This window comes from Bufo gargarizans, chromosome 3 (assembly GCF_014858855.1).
Source record: "Bufo gargarizans isolate SCDJY-AF-19 chromosome 3, ASM1485885v1, whole genome shotgun sequence".
NCBI classification, from domain to species: domain Eukaryota; kingdom Metazoa; phylum Chordata; class Amphibia; order Anura; family Bufonidae; genus Bufo; species Bufo gargarizans.
In genome coordinates this window covers 80,186,268-80,207,488 of record NC_058082.1, presented here as the reverse complement: position 1 = coordinate 80,207,488, position 21,221 = coordinate 80,186,268, and the positions used below count along the sequence as shown (strand labels likewise).

The 21,221-nt window shown below is 46.9% G+C and overlaps 1 protein-coding gene across 1 annotated transcript in view; it reads right to left on the bottom strand.

Annotated features, from left to right (window-relative positions):
- SLC7A1 (solute carrier family 7 member 1) overlaps nucleotides 1-15,761 on the bottom strand; it is a 47,170-nt gene extending 31,409 nt beyond the window's left edge. The window contains exon 1 of the mRNA XM_044284768.1: nucleotides 15,565-15,761. The gene's annotated coding sequence lies outside the window, so the exon portion shown is untranslated. The remainder of the gene's footprint in view (nucleotides 1-15,564) is intronic.
- Nucleotides 15,762-21,221: the final 5,460 nt, after the last annotated feature.

The window sequence follows — 21,221 nt, the reverse complement described above, 5'->3', positions numbered from 1 at the left end:
TTGTGCCGAATACTAAACAGGACGGCGCAGGCGCGGGATTTACGGGACACTGAGAACTCGAAAGTGGTGAGCGCGGTGACGTCAGCGCAGGTCCTGCTGAATGAAGATGGAACGCATTGCACTTGTGTGGAAAAAAAACTGAACATCGGAACGCAATCACAGTCAAAACTGACTGCAATTGCATGCCTACTCAAGCGGTTTTCCCGCCATGCACGCGCAACGCATCTGGCGCAAATTCGGAAACGCCCGTGTGAAAGAGGCCTAAGGGTCAAAGACCACTCTTTCCACTGGTCCACTCTCTGAGCAGTAATCTTAAGCCTGCTATCCCAATTTTGATGGCGGAAATCCCTAATGCCCCAAATTTAATGCCGAGGACTTTTGTAAACTCCTGGGGCTCTGGAAGGGTGTCCGGGAGATCAAAACCAGGATCTCCTCCTCCCACCCAGAGACTCCCACACTTATCCCAGTTGCTCTTGGACCCAGATGACTGAGTAGCGTTCTACCTCCGACAGCACCCACTCTGCCTCCCTTCTAGTAGACACAAAGATAGTTATGTCATCAGCATATGCCACCACCCTCAGTGTGGTCTCCGGAGTTGCCCAGTCCATCCCAACACCTGCCAATGATCAACCCTTCTAAGAAAAGGGATCAATTGCGAACACGTACGATAGCGGGCTCAGGGGACAACCATGGCGAACCCCAGATGCCACCTCAAAAGGGTGGCCAATCCAACCATTCATAAGCAGGAAACTCTCTCCCTCTGCATACAAGGTCTTAAGCTAATCATCAACCCCCCCCCCCCTCCCCCGGCAGGCCATATCTCAGAAAGAAAAGACAAGAGGTACATGTGGTCAACTCGATCAAATGCTTTTGCCTGATCCAAGGACAGCATGTACCCCTTCCAGTGACGTGACCTGCCCTGCCCTGCCCCACGGCCTCCCAGACACTGAGCACAGCACTAAAAGTACTGCAGCCTGGAGCAGAGCAACGCTGGGCATTTGAAAGGAGCTGGGGTGCAAACTTCACCAACCGATTAAATAGCACCCATCACCACAATCTTTTTGTCCACACAGAGGATTCCTACAGGATGCCAATTGTCAATGTGGAATGGATATTTACCCTTTTTCAGAATGATCAGGGCTGACCTCCTCATTGACTTTGGTAGATTACCCGAGGAGAGACAACCATTGGATACCTCAATCAAGAGGGGAACTACGTGCTCCTTAAAAGGTCTTAAAAACTCAGATGTTAAGCAATCTGGACCTGGCGATTTTTTGGGAGTAAGCCCCTCAATCACCAGACTGACTCCTCTTTCTGGATCATTTCAGTCAAAACGTCAAGAGAGGGGTCCACTCCTGGTTCAGGAACAGTTTCAGCCAGGAAACCGACATATTATCACGATCAAGATCCCTCTCCAAGATCCCTGATCTGGACCCCGTACTATAAATCAGTCCTGACACAATCTTACTACTCACTGACATCCTGCAGTTTCTGTAAAGGTCAGGGGAGCGGTATTTCCCATAATGCCTCTCAAAAACCAAAAGATGCATGTCTACCTTACTGACATTTCATAAGCAAAGACTTCACTCTGGAGATCTCTTCGCGGCTAGCCCAAATCGAGACAAGACGTTTGAGTTTACTCCTCACGCCCTGATACAGGCAGAAGAATCTCCCCACTCTTTCCTTGAACATTTCCCACCACTCAGACTTACTGCTGCAGAGATCCAGTAATGGTACTTGGCTCTGAACGAAATCCTCAAAGGACCGTCTTATCTACAGGCTCAGGGCTGTTTCTAGGGAATTTTACCAAAAGGGCAAACATTAAAAAAGCACCGCCCCCCGCCCCCCCCTTAAAGGGGTTGTCTCACTTGAGTAAGTTGCATTTTGTAATGTATCAGTATTACACATGATAAGCTAAGATACAGTCGTTCAGCCGGCAGCATCATACACAGCCTTTGGCTGCTATCAGTAATATTTTCCTTTTAATCTACCACTGCATTTCCAGTAACAGCCTTCCCAGCACACGATGACAGCCCCACATTACTCTTACATCCAGTGACGTCTCCTTTGATGTAGATGTTCTCTTTCCTCATCTTCTCCTTTCAGACCTTCAGACCAAACCATCATATTTAGTCTCTGCAGTTAGACAAAAGACAATCATCCTCCCAATCTTCTGCACAAATCACCCTACCACCCCCAATACTGTGCCGCTGTGCTCCCCAATGTTATACTGTAGAAACCGATAAACCCCCTGATAATACTAGTACCACACAGAGCCCCCCATATAAAATACCCCTTTTTTGTGGCCTCAGTAGATGCCCCCATAGTGTTCCTGCCCCCCCTTTCCCCATATAAAATACCCCTTCTTTATGGCCTCAGTAGATGCCCCCATAGTGCCCCCCAATAATGTGCCAGTAAGAGGTGCCCCCCAACAATGTGCCAGTAAGAGGTGCCCCCATAGATACCCCCCCAATCATGTGCCAGTAAGAGGTGCCCCCATAGATACCCCCCCAATCATGTGCCAGTAAGAGGTGCCCCCATAGATGCCCCCCAATCATGTGCCAGTAAGAGATGCCTCTCCATGCCCCCAATCATGTGCCAGTAACAAGTGCCTCTCCATGCCCCCCAATCATGTGCCAGTAACAAGTGCCTCTCCATGCCCCCCAATCATGTGCCAGTAACAAGTGCCTCTCCATGCCCCCCAATCATGTGCCAGTAACAAGTGCCTCTCCATGCCCCCCAATCATGTGCCAGTAACAAGTGCCTCTCCATGCCCCCCAATCATGTGCCACAAGTATTGTCCCGTATAAAAATAAAAAACACTTATACTTACCTCCATGGCAGCGATGCGATGCAGGCGTCTTCCGACCTGTGTCCAAAGCTGTACGACTCAGGCGGCACGATTCACCGGCCTCTGATAGGCTGCCGGCCACAAGGCCCTCAGCCTATCAGAGGAACAAGGAAGGGAGACTCCTCTTCCTCCCCTGCCCCGCCACAGCACAGCCATCTGTATTTCTGTCCTGAGGACGGCGATACAGATGACTATGAAGATGAGCGCTTCCACAACGATCCACTCTCAGACCGTTGGCGCCCCCCTCTACTTGCTGGAGACACGCGCCTTGTGCGGTCGCACCCCTCGCCCGGCTGTAGAAACGGCCCTGTACAGGCTACAGCCTGTATTATACTCCAGAGCTGAACTCACAGTTCTACTGATTATTACTGGAAACACTCAGCCTTCATAACAAGCTCTGAGAATACAATAAAACAGCAGCTGAATAGAGTTTTAAGTGCTTTCAGCTCCAAAATCTACAAACTTGTGAATGCCGTCTTTGACTATAATACACATAGTAAATCCAGAACCATCAGATGAGTAATGGAATACATTTATAACAGTGGGTGTGGAACTTTTGGAGTAAATTCATTTAAGGGCGTGGGCAAGCATGGTCTTCATGCAAGTTCTCTTACAGAGACCGTCCAGGGGGTAGTCTGCTCCTGCCATTTTCCCAGTAAGTAGTAATAGACCATAAATATCTAGCATATGTCTTCATATGTGCCAAACCTACACCCATCAGAAGTCACAGATCTCCTTTCCACTGGGCTGTAACCTACAGAAATTATCCAAAAATAATCATGCATTTCTTACGTCAGTCACAATTATGAGCACTTTTCTCCAAGTAGTCTGTCATTACATGTAACCGCCATGTATAGCGCACATAACCCTAAGACGTCACACATCTCACTAACCCATTCGTTGACATGATGCAGCTTACACCAGGCCCATTAGATCAGAGCTGTTGCCTTGAGCACAAACAGCACTAATCCCAGATTAACCCGCTCTGACTGTCCTCTATACTTAGTGGTGGGAGAACAAACGGCATCCCAGGGCAGAGTATCCAGACTAAGTAAACAGCTACGTGATGGAAACAACTGGTCCCATTAGCAGATCATCTGCCTCCACCGCAGTCCCATTCATTAACCCTGAAAGCTGCTGCCATATGAAAAGACAATAAGGACTCATGCACATGGCCGTAGACGTTTTTGTGGTCCACAAATTGCAGATCCGCAAAATACGGATACGGCCATGTGTGTTCCGCATCTTGCAGAAAGGAACCTTTTGCCCTCTATAGAACTGTCCATAAAATGGACAAGTATAGGACATGTTCTATTCTTTTGCGGGGCGGTGGAATAGACATATGGAAGCAGACAGCACCATTGAGGCAAATGGGTCCACATCCAACCTGCAAAAAAATGAGGATCGGATGCGAACCCCCAAGTCTGAAAGCCAATTCCTGGTTCCATGCACTATGGAAATGTATAGGTCACCTGCATTTACACGCAGCCATTGGCATTTATTGCAAGACTATTTACAAGTCCATACATAGAGCTAAGGCCGGATTCACATCACCATTTATTTTTCCTGTCGTCGGATCCGTCAGAAGAACAGAAAAAAATTAAAAATAAACTGATTCTGTATTTTAGGCATCCATTATGCTCAGTTATGCACATTTTGTGTCCTTTTTAGCCATCTCCGTGTGAGATTTGTTATCGTAGGTGGAAAAAAAGTCCTACACAAAGTATTTTTTTTCCCGCCTAATAAAATGTGGATAGTGAATGCTTAAAATACATGATCCGCTTTTTTGTATACGTTTCTCTAAAAGGTGATGTGAACCTGGCCTAAGGCTCACTGCACGCAGCATCAGAGCCCTCGTAGGTGCGGAACAAATTCATAGCTCCCCATTCACCAGGCCACTCTTGGCCCACTCTTTTTGGCCTCTGTTGGGGTGGTAGTACATGTTAGTGTATGAACCCCTAAACCCTAATCCTCATATTAGTTCATTATCTGATGCTAGGCGCTAGGGCTATAGATATGGTTAGCTGGAGAAAAGAAAATGCTACATTTATTGGTACTAATAATTTACCTTTTACACACTATTTGGTCCTCCAAAAGGTTACAGAAGACAGTAAAGGTGAATTTAGACGGCCAGATAATCAGGCAGATTATCGGGAATTAACGTTCTTACAAACTGCTCATTCTCGGCAACCTGCCGTCTAAAGTTGCATCGATCACCTGATGAATGATCGAAACGCTCGTTCATCGTGTGATCCTGTCGTTTGTGCAGGCACCCAAGTTATTGTTTCTGGGCAGCAGATTGTGCTGCCTAAACAGCGATCTGCTGCCCAGAAACAATTCAGCTGTACGAGGACAAGGGGTCGCAACAGCCGTCTCCTTCACTGAATGAGCAGTCAACTGTTGTGAAGGAACGTTTCCTTCCTGACAATCTGCGGCTCATCAGCCCGTCTAAATCCACTTTGACCTCCATAAAATATTTGGTTGGGTAAACGACACCGCTTTAAGGGCAGAACAAACATCCCAGTTTAGTCAATCTGACATTCTTACTGGATCCCACGTAGATTTTCCAGAAGAGATCGATAGTGCTTATCTCATGGGACGTGTGCATGGCCACCAACTAAGGTTCTTATACAAACTTCAAAGGCTGGAAGCTGTAGGGGGACACAGGTTGCAGACCAGTTTACTATGGCAAACGAGACAGCTGGCACAGCACATACCATCCAGCTTCTCCAGATAGCTGAATATTAAATCTTCTATGTTCTACACAGAGACTGTATGGTGGCTCACAGGTTCGTTACTCTCTGCACGGAGATGAATTGAACACTAAAGTTGTAGCCTGGAGACTGATATTGACCTAATTGCACTGAAGTCGCTAATTATTATTGAGCATTTGCTGGGATTTCTAAGGAAGCACTGACAAGTGGCATCCTGTACTGCAGATAGATGATGCAACACACGGAATTATTTCATCCGTTCAGGGCTAGGACATAAGACTCTCTGTACTTTCACCTGCCAGCTATTGTTCTATTCACCCTCCCATCTAGTTCTCATGCACACGGCGGTCAGGCCCATAATAGGGTGTGCAATGTTTGAAACCATATGGCAGGACACAGTTTCACATTAGGGGGACTATATTTTCAGATAGCATGCCATATACATATATATCATAGGCTTGTCCCTAAATCTACAGTGCTCCGTTATCTCTGGCGCTTTCAAGGTTTTGCCGCTCTATCAAAACAGGGGAATTGGACCCCTGTTTTTGTTATCGGTGGGGGTCCCGGCATTTGGGATTAGCGGTCAGCTAGTTCTCTCTTGTCCTGTGGATAGGGGATAACATAAAATCACATGCAAATATTCTGCTATTCCAAAAAATGTACTGAATTAAGGTCGAGATGTGGAAGAAAAAAAATATTTGAAACTGTACTTTTGGATTGAGAAGTTCAGTTGACCACATTTTTTTAATACAGCTGTGCAATCTCAATGTATTCTCGTCATTTCGGGGTACATGTCAAGGAATGTTTCTGGTGTATGCCTTGACGGTATACCATGGTGGGAATTTAGACTAACAGATTCTCGTGGTCCTAACTGCTCTGTGCACAAGTAGTCCAGCACAGGTGAAAATAGGAGAGGCGTAAGGTGGCCCCCCCCCATACATATTAGATGGTCAGTCGATCAATGTGCACATTCCCTAGTGTTTACTATGAGGTGGTAAAAAAAAGAAGAAAAGGATAAAACCTTGCATCAACCTGATATACGGGGGAGTCATTTATACCGCATTATCTTCCCTGAATGTGGACGGTATGAACACAGCTGTGAAGGTCCCAGATAATACAGCACGCCGCTATCTCTATGTTTAGAATTGCTGGAAAACAAATCATTAAAAGGACACTAAACAGGGAAGTGACCGAGGGGCGGGGGGAATAGAAGGAGAGCGCACACAATTTTCAACAGGCTCCTGAAATCTGACAAAGAAACCTGGGTCTTTAAAGGGATAGTTCAGGACTTTAATACTGATGGCTTGTCCTTAGGGTAGGCCACCAATACCTGATTGATGGGGTCTGACTCCTAGCGCCCCCATGATTAGCTCATTAAAGTGGTCGTGGTGCCGAGCCCTCTTTATTGCCAAACACAGTGCCATACATCTTGTAGTGGCCGTGCATGGTACTACATGTAGCTCTGACCCCATTCACATGTACCGTAATACCCTACACAGCTGCTACAAAACGTATAGCACTGTGCCTGGTACACAATGGGGAGGCCACAGCAGCTTCAAACAGCTGGTTCATGGGAGTGCAGAGAGTTGAACCACAACCGCTTTTATATTAATGGCCATTGATATTAAAGTCCAGGACAACCTCTAACTTGCAGATCCTCTCGCCATTCTCAGCTGAAATAGCTGTAATGGCGCAGAGCTTTCTTTATGATAGAGAAGTACTGGGAGGTTTTCTACTGCTGCCTCTTGTACAATACAGGCTAAAGGCCCCCATACACATCAAACTATTGTTGGCCAAAAACTGTGTTTTTGGTGGAACCGAGCAACCCCCTAAGTTGTAAAGGGAGCTTCAGACTCGTCCAGCACATGAGGTTGAGGAATCAAGATCAGGCATGTTGAATTTCAACACCCGGGGGGCGGACATTTACTAAGACTACTTTCACACTTGCGCAGAGTGATCCGGCAAGCAGTTCCGTCGCATGCATGCATGCATGCTGAAAGCATTTGTATACGGATCCAGATGCGGATCCGGCTTACAAATGCATTGCAAGAACGGATCCGTCTCTCCGCATGTCATCTGGAGAAACAGATCCGTTATATTTTTTTTTCCACATTTTTACCGGGGAAGGACGGATCCAGCACTATTAAAGGGTTTCTACCACTTAGGCGTCACATATTTGGCTGTCAGACACTAGCGATCCGCTAGTGTCTGCTCTGGCCAACCATCCTAATATAATTGCTTTTGGGGCGGTGGTTTGGCTAAAAAAACTACTTTTATTAATATGCTAATGAGCCTCTAGGTGCTATGGGGGCGTCATTAGCACCTAGAGGCTCCGTCTACCTTTAGAAACTGCCGCCCCCAGCGCGTCCCTCCAGCCCGCCCATCTCCTCCTGAATGCGATCCTCGTATGTATTCTGCGCATGCGCAGTAAATGTCTGACAGCTTCCCTGCTCAGACATCTCCACTGCGCCTGTTCCTCGGAGCACTATGGCGTCATCGCGCAGGCGCAGTGGAGATGTCTGAGCAAGGAAGCGGTCAGACATTCACTGCGCATGCGCAGAATACATACGAGGATCGCATTCAGGAGGAGATGGGCGGGCTGGAGGGACGCGCTCGGCGGCGGCAGTTTCTGAAGGTAGACGGAGCCTCTAGGTGCTAATGACGCCCCCATAGCACCTAGAGGCTCATTAGCATATTAATAAAAGTAGTTTTTTTAGCCAAACCACCGCCCCAAAAGCAATTATATTAGGATGGTTGGCCAGAGCAGACACTAGCGGATCGCTAGTGTCTGACAGCCAAATATGTGACACCTAAGTGGTAGAAACCCTTTAATGCCGGATTTGGCACTATTACATTTCTATGTAAATTAATGCAACTGATCCGGAATTTTGGACGGAGATAATACCACAGCATGCTGCGGTATTTCCTCCATCCAAAACGCCGTTCAGCGACTGAACTGAAGAGATCCTGAACGGATTTCTCTCCATTCAGAATGCATGGGGATGAAACTGATCAGTTATTTTCCGGTATAGAGCTCCTGTGACGGAACTCGGTGCCGGAAAAGAAATACGCTACTGTGAAAGTACCCCAAGACCGGCCCGGTCTAAGTCCATGTCAGCTGGCACTTGATGTGCTGGCCTCTATATAACTTAGGTGCTGGCCTTGAGACTTGCTTAAATCGACGCCAATCGAATCTGCAACAAAAGTATGATAAAAAGTGGCTTACTTCACATCATAAATGGACCCCCCCCCCTACATATTTTTGTTCTCACAGGAGAGAATGCACTAAAAGAGGTGTCTGACAGCAGTTTTCTCTTCTCTGCCAATTGTAATTACTTTAGGTTGAGTAGAAGGCTGCTCACATAGATTACATACCTACATTTGCTGCTGTGTCCTTGTGGTAATTTTTTTTTAAAGAATGCAGTTAGTGTTGACAAAATCCAACACGAGGAATCTCTGAAAAGGCTAAATGTGTAGTGTTTTCATTCAGGAAGTAAAATGACAAAATAGGTAATTTCTAAACCTATAAAGCAGGGATGGCCAACCTGCAGCTCTCCAGCTGTTGCAAAACTACAACTCCCATCATGCCCAGTCTGCCTACAGCCATCAGCGTACAGCAGGGCATGGTGGGAGTTGTAGTTTTACAACAGCTGGAGAGCTGCAGGTTGGCCATCCCTGCTATAAAGAATAGTGGAAAAGAAGATGTACCTACCAACCAAGAGGTGGTAAGAACCGAGAAACATCTTCTAGTGATGCTTGGACTATGTCTACAGACGCCCTAGTTTTCCTATGGACCCTTGTAATATACAAGTCACATCTGACTGTATACCTGGTTTGTGGAGGCTGCTGTGCTTCTTCTGATCCTGTCACATGACGCGAGTGCAGATCAGCAAGTTCGCTGTTCAATTTGGGGAATAGGATTTGTAATAGGATGGGAAAACTGAGACCGTTCTGGACAGATGACATACAGCAGGGTTTTGTAACTGAAAGGTTTAATGCTGGGCAGGTGAAGCATTTGTTCAACGTGTTTCACATCTCAAAAACACAAGTATTCTACACGTTCAGCTTGTGTGAATACACCCTGAGGTCAACTAAGGCTACTTTCACACTAGCGGCACGGACCTCCGGCAGGTGAACAGCCTGTCGGATCCGTCCTGCCGCTAGTGACCGCGTGCCTCCGGACTGCCGCTCCGCCCAACTCCCCATTGGGGATGGGGGCGGAGTTCCGGCGAGAGGCTGCCGGGATAAAATGTCGGACATGTCGTAGTTTTATTCCAGCAGCCTCTCGTCGTGTGCTGCCGTGCCTCGCCGGAAATCAGCCCCCACCCCCATTATAGTCAATAGGGACGGAGCAGCAGTCCGGGGGCACACGGTCACTAGCGGCAGGACGGATCCGAGCCGCTAGTGTGAAAGTAGCCTAATAGGACCACTTCCAGGATACACCCTAAGGTCAGCTAATAGGACCACTTCCAGGATACACCCTAAGGTCAGCTAATAGGACCACTTCCAGGATACACCCTAAGGTCAGCTAATAGGACCACTTCCAGGATACATCCTAAGGTCAGCTAATAGGACCACTTCCAGGATACATCCTAAGGTCAATTAAGGGTACTTTCACGCTGGGTTCACACCTGAGCGTTCGCGATGGAGCGCTCTGTATGCGCGATTGTACCGGCGTTTGCAATCGCGCATACAGAGACAAGCGAACGCCCATTGTCGCGCGTTCCCGAAAGTCTATGTACGGGAACGTACGACAAGACGCCCCAAAGAAGCTCATGTACTTCTTGGGGCGTCGGGCGTTTTACAGCGCGATCGTACGCGCTGTAAAACGCCCAGGTGAGAACCATGCCGATAGGGAAGCATTGGTTTCTCCTTGTTGAGCGTTTTACAGCGCGTAGGAACGCGCTGTAAAACGCTCAGGTGTGAACCCAGCCTTAAACTTGCGTTAGAGGATTCTGGCAGGCAGTTCCGTTTCCGGAACTGCCTGCTGGATCCGGAAATCCGTAGCATTTGTTTCTAGATCCGGATCTGTCTGACAAATGCATTGAAATATCGGATCCATCTCTCCGGTGTCATCTGGAAAAAATTGATCCTGTATTTTTTTTTTTTCACATTTCTAAAAGGTCTGCGCGCAGGAAACCGAATCCAGTTTTCAAGAACACTTGGTACCAGATCCGGCATTAATACATTTTCAATGGAAATTGATGCTGGATCCGGCATTTCGGAAAGTGTTCCGGAATTTGGGCTGGGAAAAATACCGCAGCATGCTGAGGTATATTCTCCAGTCAAATGCATTAGGATAAAACTGAAGAGTTTTTTCCAGTATTGAGCTCCTGTGACGGAATTCAATACCGGAAAACTTTAACGCTGGTGTGAAAGTACCCCAATAGGACCACTTCCAGGATACATCCTAAGGTCAACTAATAGGACCACCATGGGTCAGTGAAAAAAATAAATAATAATCACGGAGACATGCAGCACTTTGGTCCCTGATGCAGAACGGACATCCCCACTGTAGTCTATGGCTCCATGAAGAATCACTGACAACATGGATGGCCTCCGTGTTTGGTCCATTTCTCACTGAGCACTGATAGGAGATGCTCTGGAAATTAACCTTCAGTTGAGTAGTGTTCATGAAATACGGATGACACGCGGAGGACAAAAAACGGACAAACAGATCCTTCGCAGAAATCTTCATAGATTTTTTTATCTATATCAAATGGACACAGAAATGTGAACAAGGCCTAAAGCTCAAAAATTGGATTATTTATACACAAGACACTATAAAATAAAATAGAAATTTCTAGATTCAAAATGTTCTGAAGATCGTCAGGGGACAGAATGCAGGCGGCTAAATCTGTCTATAACATAAGTCCAGGCGAGACTATTAAATCTGTTGAGTCCCCACAAGCCTTCTGTTTATAGCAAACAGCTCTCCAAGGTGAAGGCCAACAAACAGCACTGCATTTACACAACACAGTAGCACTGCCACCCTCACTAGGAAGCAGAGGCGGGTCCAGCACGGGGTGACAGGCGTCTTCAATGGCATAGTACACATAGCTGTCAACAATAGAAGCTAAATACGTAGGGAGCGACTAAAGAACTCGTCACGTCAGCCGCTGATAATCACTAGAAGCAAAATCCCTGGTGTCAAGGCTAGAAACTGAAATAGGGAGATGAACCAATTTCACAATTCGCTTTGTTACAATTACATAAGAATGTAGCGCCACTATTTATAGGCCATTTATAGAAAGAGCACAAAACCGGTTAGCCAAAACTAAACCGTCTGCCAAATCAGCAATTTCATCAGAACAATCTACTGATAAGAACGTGTCCGGGATACAACTACTTCCCTTCTGTCATTGCAGAGGAGCAGGACTTTATCCCGGGGTGTAATGTCTGTATTACACAGCCCGATTTTTAGGCAGATAATTACTAACAAGTGGAGGAGATCGCTCTCTGTAACAGCGGCGGTCTCCTCCACCAGTGAGCAGGCGATTGCCGGGAGTGAACGCTTCCCTCCCAACAAGTGCCTGCAACATCGGGCTGTATTCGGCAAGTGCTACACAGCGACACCTGTAGCGGCCAGGATACCCGAGTAGCGGTGATCCCATAGAAATGAATTGAATCGCTGCGGCAGTCGCTAGAAACCCAGCCGTGTTGGATTTCTTGTGACTGCCGCGGTTATCTCATTCATTTCTATGGGATCACCGCTACTCAGCGATCCTGGCTGCAACATACATCGCGCAGCCAGTGTCACCCGTGCCTAACACGGCACACGGTCAAGTTTCCTAAAGCAGTTTTGGAAGCCAAAATCAGGAGTGGATCATAAAAGGAGAGAAAGAATATAAAGGACAGATAGGACTTCTCTTTTCACTCTTGGTTTTGGCATCAGGAAACCTGACCGTGTGGTCGTACCCTTAGAGCTCAGATCACACTCGTACAATGATGCCCTTTGCTGGGCAATAATCAACCAAGCATTGCAGGAGAGTTTGGTATGCCATTAGGTATGTTTGGCAGCGAGCAGGGGTCAGCATGCCCCGGGAGGGAATGACAGGCATAGACAGGGGAAGACTAGCGCTGCACAGCTGGACTGAAGCTGTGTCGGGTCCTCTCTGTTCCCTCCGCTTGGATTTATCCCTCTTAGACCTCATGCACAGGACTGTGGTTTTGGTCCACATGCGATCTGCATTTTTTGCAGATTGGATGCAGAAGCATTCCTTTCAATGGGGCCACAAAAGATGAGGACAGCACACCTTGTGTAGTCGGCAAGTCCGTTCCGCGGCCCCGCAAGAAAGAAAAAAATAGAACATGTCTAGGGATGAGCGAACTTCTGTTTTCAAGTTTGGCGTACAAGGTTCGGGTTATGTAAGAACTCTGTTATGGATTCTGCTACCACGGACCATAAGTTATAATCCGTGGTAGCGGAATCCATAACGGAATTCTTAGATAACCCGAACCTTGTACTCTGAACATGAAAACAGAAGTTCACTCAACACTAAGGCTCCTTTCACACACACGAGCGAGTGTTCCGTGCGGGTGCTGTGCGAGACATGAACGCATTGCACCCGCACTGAATCCGGACCCATTCATTTCAATGGGTCTGTGTACATGAGCGTTTTCTTTCACGCATCAGTTCTGCGTTGCATGAAAATCGCAGCATGTTCTATATTCAGCGTTTTTCACGCAGTCCTGGCCCCATAGAAGTGCATAGGGCTTCGGTGAAAAACGCATTGCATCCGGAAGCAAGTGCGGAGCGATTTTCACTGATGGTTGCTAAGAGATGTTTGTAAACCTTCAGTTTTTTATCACACGCGTGAAAAACGCATCAAAATGCATTGCACCCGCGCGGAAAAAACTGAACGCAATCACAGACATAACTGACTGAACTTGCTTGCAAAATGGTGTGAATTTCACTGAACGCATCCGGACCTAATCCGACATGCTCGTGTGAAAGGGGCCTAAACAAGTCCTATTCTTGTCCGTTTTGTGGAGAAGAATAGTTTGTTCTAAACAAGGGCAGACGTTCTTCTCTGCAAAATGCGGAAGACACACGGCCGTGTGTATGAGACCTTGTGTGTATAAAAAGGTCCGTATTTTCAGCAGCGCCTCTCGGCCATGGGCTCTGTTTCTTGGGGGGGGGGGGGGGGGGAGAATATATACATTTCTAACCTTGTTTAACCCTTTGTGCCAATGGGAATGTTTTGAGGGTAAATATAAAAGCATGATCATAAGAGCTAGTCAGGTGGTGGCCGCCTGTGATACCTGGCACACGGTAAGGGTACTTTAACACTAGCGGTTTTCTTTTCCGGCACTGAGTTCCGTCCTAGGGGCTCTGTACCGGAAAAGAACTGATCAGGCATATCCCCATGCATTCTGAATGGAGAGCAATCTGTTCAGGATGCATCAGGATGTCTTCAGTTGAGTCTTTTTGACTGATCAGGACGGAGATAATACAGCAGCATGCTACGGTTTTATCTCTGCCCAAAAAAAATAAAAAAAAACAACACTTGCTGGAATCCGGCATTTTTTTTTTTTTTACATAGGAATGTATTAGCGCCGGATCCGCATGCGCAGACTGAAAAAAAATGACACCGGAAAGACGGATCCGGCATTTCAATGCATTTTTCTGACTGATCAGTCTTACAAATGCCATCAGTTGGCATACGTTTTGCTGGATCCGGCAGGCAGTTACGGCGACGGAAATGCTTGCCGGATCGCTCTGCCGCAAGTGTGAAAGTAGCCCAAGAGCTCATTTACCATCAACATACAAAGTTCCAATCTATCCAAGTATTTCAAGTCATTACACAACTTGACTCATTCCTATGTAATACATTTGTAAGGAAGCAGAATTATCTAAGGTCAATGTATTTCATCTGGCTACGAGAATGCTCCAAAATATAAAGCATGGCATATTACAAGGCTCCGTTCACATGCTTCTGATCAAAGCCTGATCCGATGATTTCATTAGTGTCACTACATCAGCCCCCACATGCTTGTGTGGGAGGTCAGAAGGTGTCCAAAGTAAAAGAGCCTTTCTTCTACCAGTCATGGTGGCCTCAGCTCTGGGAAAGCAAAGAACCCCTCCTGAGGAGTCTTCAGGACAGACCAGAAGATGTCTACAAGTGACATTACACTCTGCCAGTCTTCTTACAGACTCCTAATAGTAATAAAAGGCATAGGGCACCACATCAGCAGGACCCAGGATCTCTCACCTCCCCCTAAATATCAGATGCCACAAGGTGCTCCCAGCACCGGCCATAAACGGAAATGTAGTGAGCGAGCCCTGACGTGGAGGGGGAGATGACAGGAAGTCTATGGACACAGCAGGTCCAGGAGATTAGATCAATGTGACCATCTCAGGGAGAGTGGGCATCACCCTATGGACAGTGCATGGCACATATCCCGTGGAGCTGGCATAGCATGGGTGCCCAGAAGAGAGGAGGGGGAGGTGCCCGGGGCAGGCTGCGGCCATCCTCTGTAAATATTGCATCATGCGGTAATGTGCGGGAAGGAACAGGAGTAAAGCGCGTTTTTTTTCACGCGGCAGAAGCCTATGTAGTATGTATAGGCGGCACACCCCAGATACCGCCTGCAATGTGCACGGGACCCTATCACCGGCTGCCATGTGCTCCGGAGCCGGCCACAGCTGGAATGTCACTTACTGTACAGAAACCCTATGGAAAGATGGGGAGGAAGAAGAGGCGCGTGAGGACACAATGTACCAGAGGCGCCTTCTGTGGGGCGACACGTTGTATCTGCTGCGGTATAGGTGGGCGCCATCTCCAGCGTGTCTGGCAGCGTGATACATTGTATCCAGGGTGTATGGCGACTGATACATTGTATCCAGGGTGTATCGCGACTGATACATTGTATCCAGGGTGTATCGCGACTGATACATTGTATCCAGGGTGTATCGCGACTGATACATTGTATCCAGTGTATAGTACATGATACATTGTATCCGTGCGGAGGGGCTGTACAGCTGGCAGCACTCACCTATGAGGTGGGCACGGGCTCCTCCTGGCACGCTGCTCCTCACAAGGTCGCTGTAGTACTGGCAGGGAGGCAGCGGCAGCCGCGTGCGGGATGTGACCGGCCCCTCCCCCAGTATTACATCAGCCTGAGCCTTCCTCCTCCTCCTCCTCCCCGTAGAGCAGACCTGAGGCCGGTGCCCGGGGGCGGCTGAGGGGGTCGCTCCTGTCACACCACATTACTGTACATAATTATACTGGGTACAATTCCAGTCAGGGTCGGGGCCTGGATGTGTGACGCGCTTCACATCCGGGTCCTCAGGGCAGCCTGGTGACTCACACTCTGGGCCTGCACTGGAATTGTCAGAGACCATGGGAGACTGTCTCCTCCACAGTCTGTACATGCGGATGGGAGGAGGCACTGGTAAGATATGGCACCGACATCAGCTAGGTGCAGGTCCCTCACCTATCTCCAGAATGCCCCCCAAAGTGAAGGGGAGCACACTCAGCTTATCTTCAGGAGAGAGCATGGCGCTCCTCTATCTTCTATGGGACTGCCAGATATTGCCGAGCCAGTCTCATAGAAGTAATGGTACAGTGGAGGTCGGGTAGAGACACACAGCATTAGGCCTCTTTCATACTACCGTATGGCTATTTCAGTCCGTTGTTCTGTTTTTTGTTTCCGTTCCCTTTTTCCGTATGGCACATACAGTATACAGTAATTACATAAAAAAATTGGTCTGGCCCTAACATTTTCAATAGATGGTTCCTCAAAAACGGAAGACATACGGATGCATTTCCGTATGTGTTCCCTTTTTTTTGCGGACTTGAATGGAGCCACGGAACATGATTTGCGGGCAATAATAGGACATGTTCTAGCTTTCAACGGAACGGAAAAACGGAATGCATACGGAGTACATTCCATTTTTTTTTTTGCGGAACCATTGAAATTAATGGTTCTGTATACGGAACGCAAAAAACAGCCCGCAAAACGGAAAAAAAAAAGTAGTGTGAAAGAGGCCTTATAAATTATTATGCTGTATATTTCCGTCACGCAGACAGTGGCGGTCTTTACCACCAGGTCAGACAATGCCAGATACATTTGTGTACTAACAGGGAACCGCTTGCAGCGTTTTGGTGTCCGTCTGACGAAACCGAGCCAAACAGATCCGTTCTGACACACAATGTAAGTCAATGGAGGACAGATCCGTTTTCTCTGACACAATCTGGCATGATAGAAAACGGATCCGTCCTCCATTGACTTTCAATGGTGTTCATGATGGATCCGTCTTGGCTATGTTAAAGATAATACAAATGGATCCGTTCTGAACGGATGCAGACGTTTGTATTATTTCTACGGATCCGTCTGTGCAGATCCATGACGGATCCGCACCAAACGGCAATGTGAAAGTAGCCTAACATGAGGGCTGCGCTTGTGCCACACTGCACATGACGTCGGAACGTCACAGAGAGACATGGGCAAGTCCTGCAGAGGCCTGGGATGGGAGGCGGGAGGTGGCTCTGCCTCCTGCTGCATCTGTAAATGTCTGTGTGGACCACAGGTACCAGTCTAATGTCTGGATCACCCACAGAAAAAAAACTGTTTATTATGGAGCCTGAGTATTTACTAGAGACATTGGGGCACATTTATCAAGCTTACCTGTTTTTAGGCATAAAATTAGACTGCCATATTTGCTTCACCTGTCGACCTTTTTGCCTACTATTTATAAAAAGACCCACACTTCATACATTAGACATATTGCTATTAGTCTGACCTCTAGTGGTTCTTTTTCAATATAGCAGGTTGATATTTTCTAAGACTGTTTGCATTAGGAGGCTGAAAGCAGGCGCACATCTCCATGAAAGTACAACTTTTTAGGCAAAATGTTACGCAACTCACCACTCAAAAGTGACAAAGAAAAGTACGCCAGCCCTGGAGTGGAGCAGACATTAGACTGTTTTTGAGACTAAATCAGGCGCAAAATAAGACGCACCTACATAAATAGGCCGGAAAATAGGTGCAAAAGTTAGAAAACTTATGAATTGGTCTAAAAAATCTAAATAGATGAACAAGGAGCAATTGCCTCCAAAACAGGAGCATTTTCAGTAGTAAATGAGACAAAAAAAAAATAAGACTGTTTAAAACAGCATTTTTACAACTAAAAACAGGCGCAGACACTATATTAAATGTGCCCTGCTGACTGAGGGGCTGCTGTGGACGTCCCCTGCCCTTTGACCCTCGGGCAGTAACACAGTGATAAACCTGCTCCTGCTATTCCTGTGTTATCGATGATGTTACACATGTGAACAAAATTCTTGGTACCCTTCCATTAAAGAAAGAAAAACAATACCTCGAAACTGACAAAAGTAATAAGTACATAAAAAATTACTAAAAATCAACTAATGAAAATCAGACATTGCTTTTGAATTGCTTTTTAAAAAACAAATGAAGGCCTTATTCAGACAGTTTTCAGTTAGTGATGTCTATCAGTGATTGTGAGCCAAAGCCAGGTGCGGGTCTAAACACAGAACAGTCTTGTGTAATCCTTGTGTAGCCTCCACTCCTGGATTTGGCTCACAATCACTGACCAAAACACTGACGTGTGAATAAGGCCTCATGCACACGACCATTGTTTGGGTCCGCATCCGAGCCGCCGTTTTGTTGGCTCGGGTGCGGACCCATTCACTTCAGTGGGGCAGCAAAAGATGCGGACAGCACTCGGTGTGCTGTCCGCATCCGTGGCTCAGTTCCGCTGCCCCGCTAAAAATATAACGTCCTATTCTTGTCCTCGCTTTGCAGACAAGAATAGGCATTTATATTGCCGGCGCCCGTTCCAGTCCGAAAATTGCGGAAGGCAACACGGGCGGCTTCCGTTTTTTGCGGATCCGCTAAAAACATCTCCTGAGGAGAACAATACTTTCAAGGTTAACTCTGGCCTTGCCATCTTCTGTCACTAAAAACTGTTGATTTTTCCTTCTGTGTGGAATATGCTTCCATATGTCATCAGTGTGTCATCCATTTTTCACGTCTGTAAAAAAAAAAAAAAAAAAACTGATCTCACTTCCTTTCACCTAGCAACCATCCCTGAAAAAGCAGTACACAGTCATCTGAATGAGCCTTAAAGGGGTTGTGCAAGAATAGGGGGAATTTGGGAAAACCACCCAACCTTGCTGGACTTGTAAAAGGAAGCTTACTTACCAGCTTCCTGGCTGACCCTGTGATCCTTCTTCTCCTGGCCTGCAATGCTCTGCTGGGCTCCCTCGCTGAAAACATCAGGCTTGACATTGCCTGCAGCCAATCACTGGCTGCAGAGGAGACCAGATTCCCTTACGCTATGACAAATGGACACATGATGCAAGAAGATCCGGTCTCCGCTGCGGCCAGTGCTGGGCTGCAGAAAAGCAAGCTTCCCTTTACAGTTCTGGCCAAGTGGGAAGGGGACAGGGGGGTTACCCATTCCCCCTCCAGTCTTGCACAACCCCTTTAAGATAGTAAGTGATTGGATCAGCTGCAAATGCGGTTGTCTTTTGCTAGATCCTTGGTGATACTTATTGTGTAAGAGCCTGGGCCCACAAAGGCATCCTCGGGTATTCTGGTGGGCCAGCCTGACTTTGGGTGGCCTCATACAGCTGTTGTTTGTATGCCTAGGTGGCTATGTCCACTTTTGTGACCACAATACAGTACCAGACAAGCCAATCGGTAACCCTATAATCACAAAAAAAAATATTGTCAGCTCATGGGTATGTTGGGTTTAGAATTCTACTGCAAGGGAACCAGCAAGAAAACAGCAAAAACAGAGGATGGTCCAACACGCAGAAACACTTCAAGTTTTGGTAATCTACTATAAAATTATACATGTTTTTAATCCCTTGGTGTCATCCACCATACATGTCTGGCGAATGTTGGGTCTTTTAAGATAGTGCCATAGCAGGCAGGTGCCTATTGTTTTAGGGCTCATCCACACAACCGTATGTATTTTGCGAAAAATGCGGAAGACGTCCATGTCCATTCCTTATTTTGCGGAACAGCTGGCCCCTAATAGAACAGTACTAACCTTGTCCGTGATGCGGACAATAATAAGACATGTTCTATTTTTTTTTGCGGAACGGACATACGGACATTGAAATGAATCGTTCGTGTGGATGAGCCCTTATACAGCAGAAATCTACTGGCAGTGTCTGTGATTGGAGAAAAGCCTGTGATTGCAGGAGCCTTATGATGGCTCCCTGGTCTGCCATGGTAAAGTTCCTATTGAGCCCTTCCTCAGACATAGCAATTTTCCAATAGTCTGCAATGGTAAATAGCAAATGGCAGAAAATAAGGTTTATAAACTAATTTTTTTTTTTTAAGTCTTGAAAAAGTAAAGTTTAAAAAAAATTAAATGTTTTTAAAAGAAAAAAGGAATTCACCCTTCTTGTCCAATTTTACATATATAAATAAACAATAAAAACATCTTGGATATTGCTGCAAAGTGGCATGCCTATGGTGTTGTGCACCTTGGGTGGGTCCTTTCTGTGGCACCCCCTGCCCCAATACTTTAAAAAAATGATACCCCCTCACAGTAGTATTGCCCTCATTGTACAACCTTCACAGTAGTTTAATCCAGATATGTGCCCCTTCTTGGTAGTTATGCCAACACTGTGCCCCCTCACAGGATTTATGTCTTCACTGTACAACTTTTACAGTAGTTATGCCCACATTGTGCCCCATTAAAGTACTTATCCCTTCATTGTGTCCCCCTCACAGTAGTTATGCTCTCTTTGTGCCCCCTTACAGTAGTAATGCCCTCTCTGTGCCCCTTTCACAGTTGTAATGCCCTTTCTGTGCCCCTTTCACAGTAGTAATGCCCTATCTGTGCCCCTTTTTACAGTTGTAATGCCATCTCTGTGTCCCTTCAGAGTAGTTATTCCCTCACTGTGCCCCCATGACCGTAGTAATGACCATTGTGCTCCCTTCACAGTAATAACGCCCACTCTGTGCCCCATAACAGTTATGCCCACCCCCCTTCACAGGAGTACTGCCCTCTGTGCCCCTTTCACAGTAGTAATGCCCTTGGTGCCCTCTTCATAGTAATAATGCCCTCCGTACCCCCTTCATAGTAATAATGCCCATTGTGTCCCCTTCATAGTAATAATGCTCATTGTGTCCCCTTCATAGTAATAATGCCCATTGTGTCCCATTTATAGTAATAATGCCCTCTGTGCTCCCTCCATAGCAGTAATGCCTTCTGTGCCCCCTCCACAGTAGTAATGCCCATTGTGCCCCTTAATAGTAATAGTGCCCTCTGTGCCCCCTCTGTAGTAGTAATGCCCTCTGTGGCCCCTCCACAGTAGTAATGCCCATTGTGCCCCCTTATTAGTAGTAATGCTCTCTGTGCCCCCTCCTTAGTAGTAATGCCCATTATGACCCCTTTACAGTAGTAATGCCCTCTGTGTAAAAAAAAATGAAAGAAAAAGAAATCAGTAGCTACTCACCTTGTCCCGTCCCTGATGCTTAGATCCAGCTTTCCCCTGCAGACACAGATCACTCTGCAGCACTGTGTGGGACAAGCACAGGCAGATTCCTGGGCTGCAGGCTCCGCCCACACAGGCCAGCAGCGCGATCTGTGCCTGCAGGCTGAATGGTGGAGCAGGGAGAAGTCTTCCTCCTTCATCGTTCAGAGCGTAAGAGAAGGAGCTCCT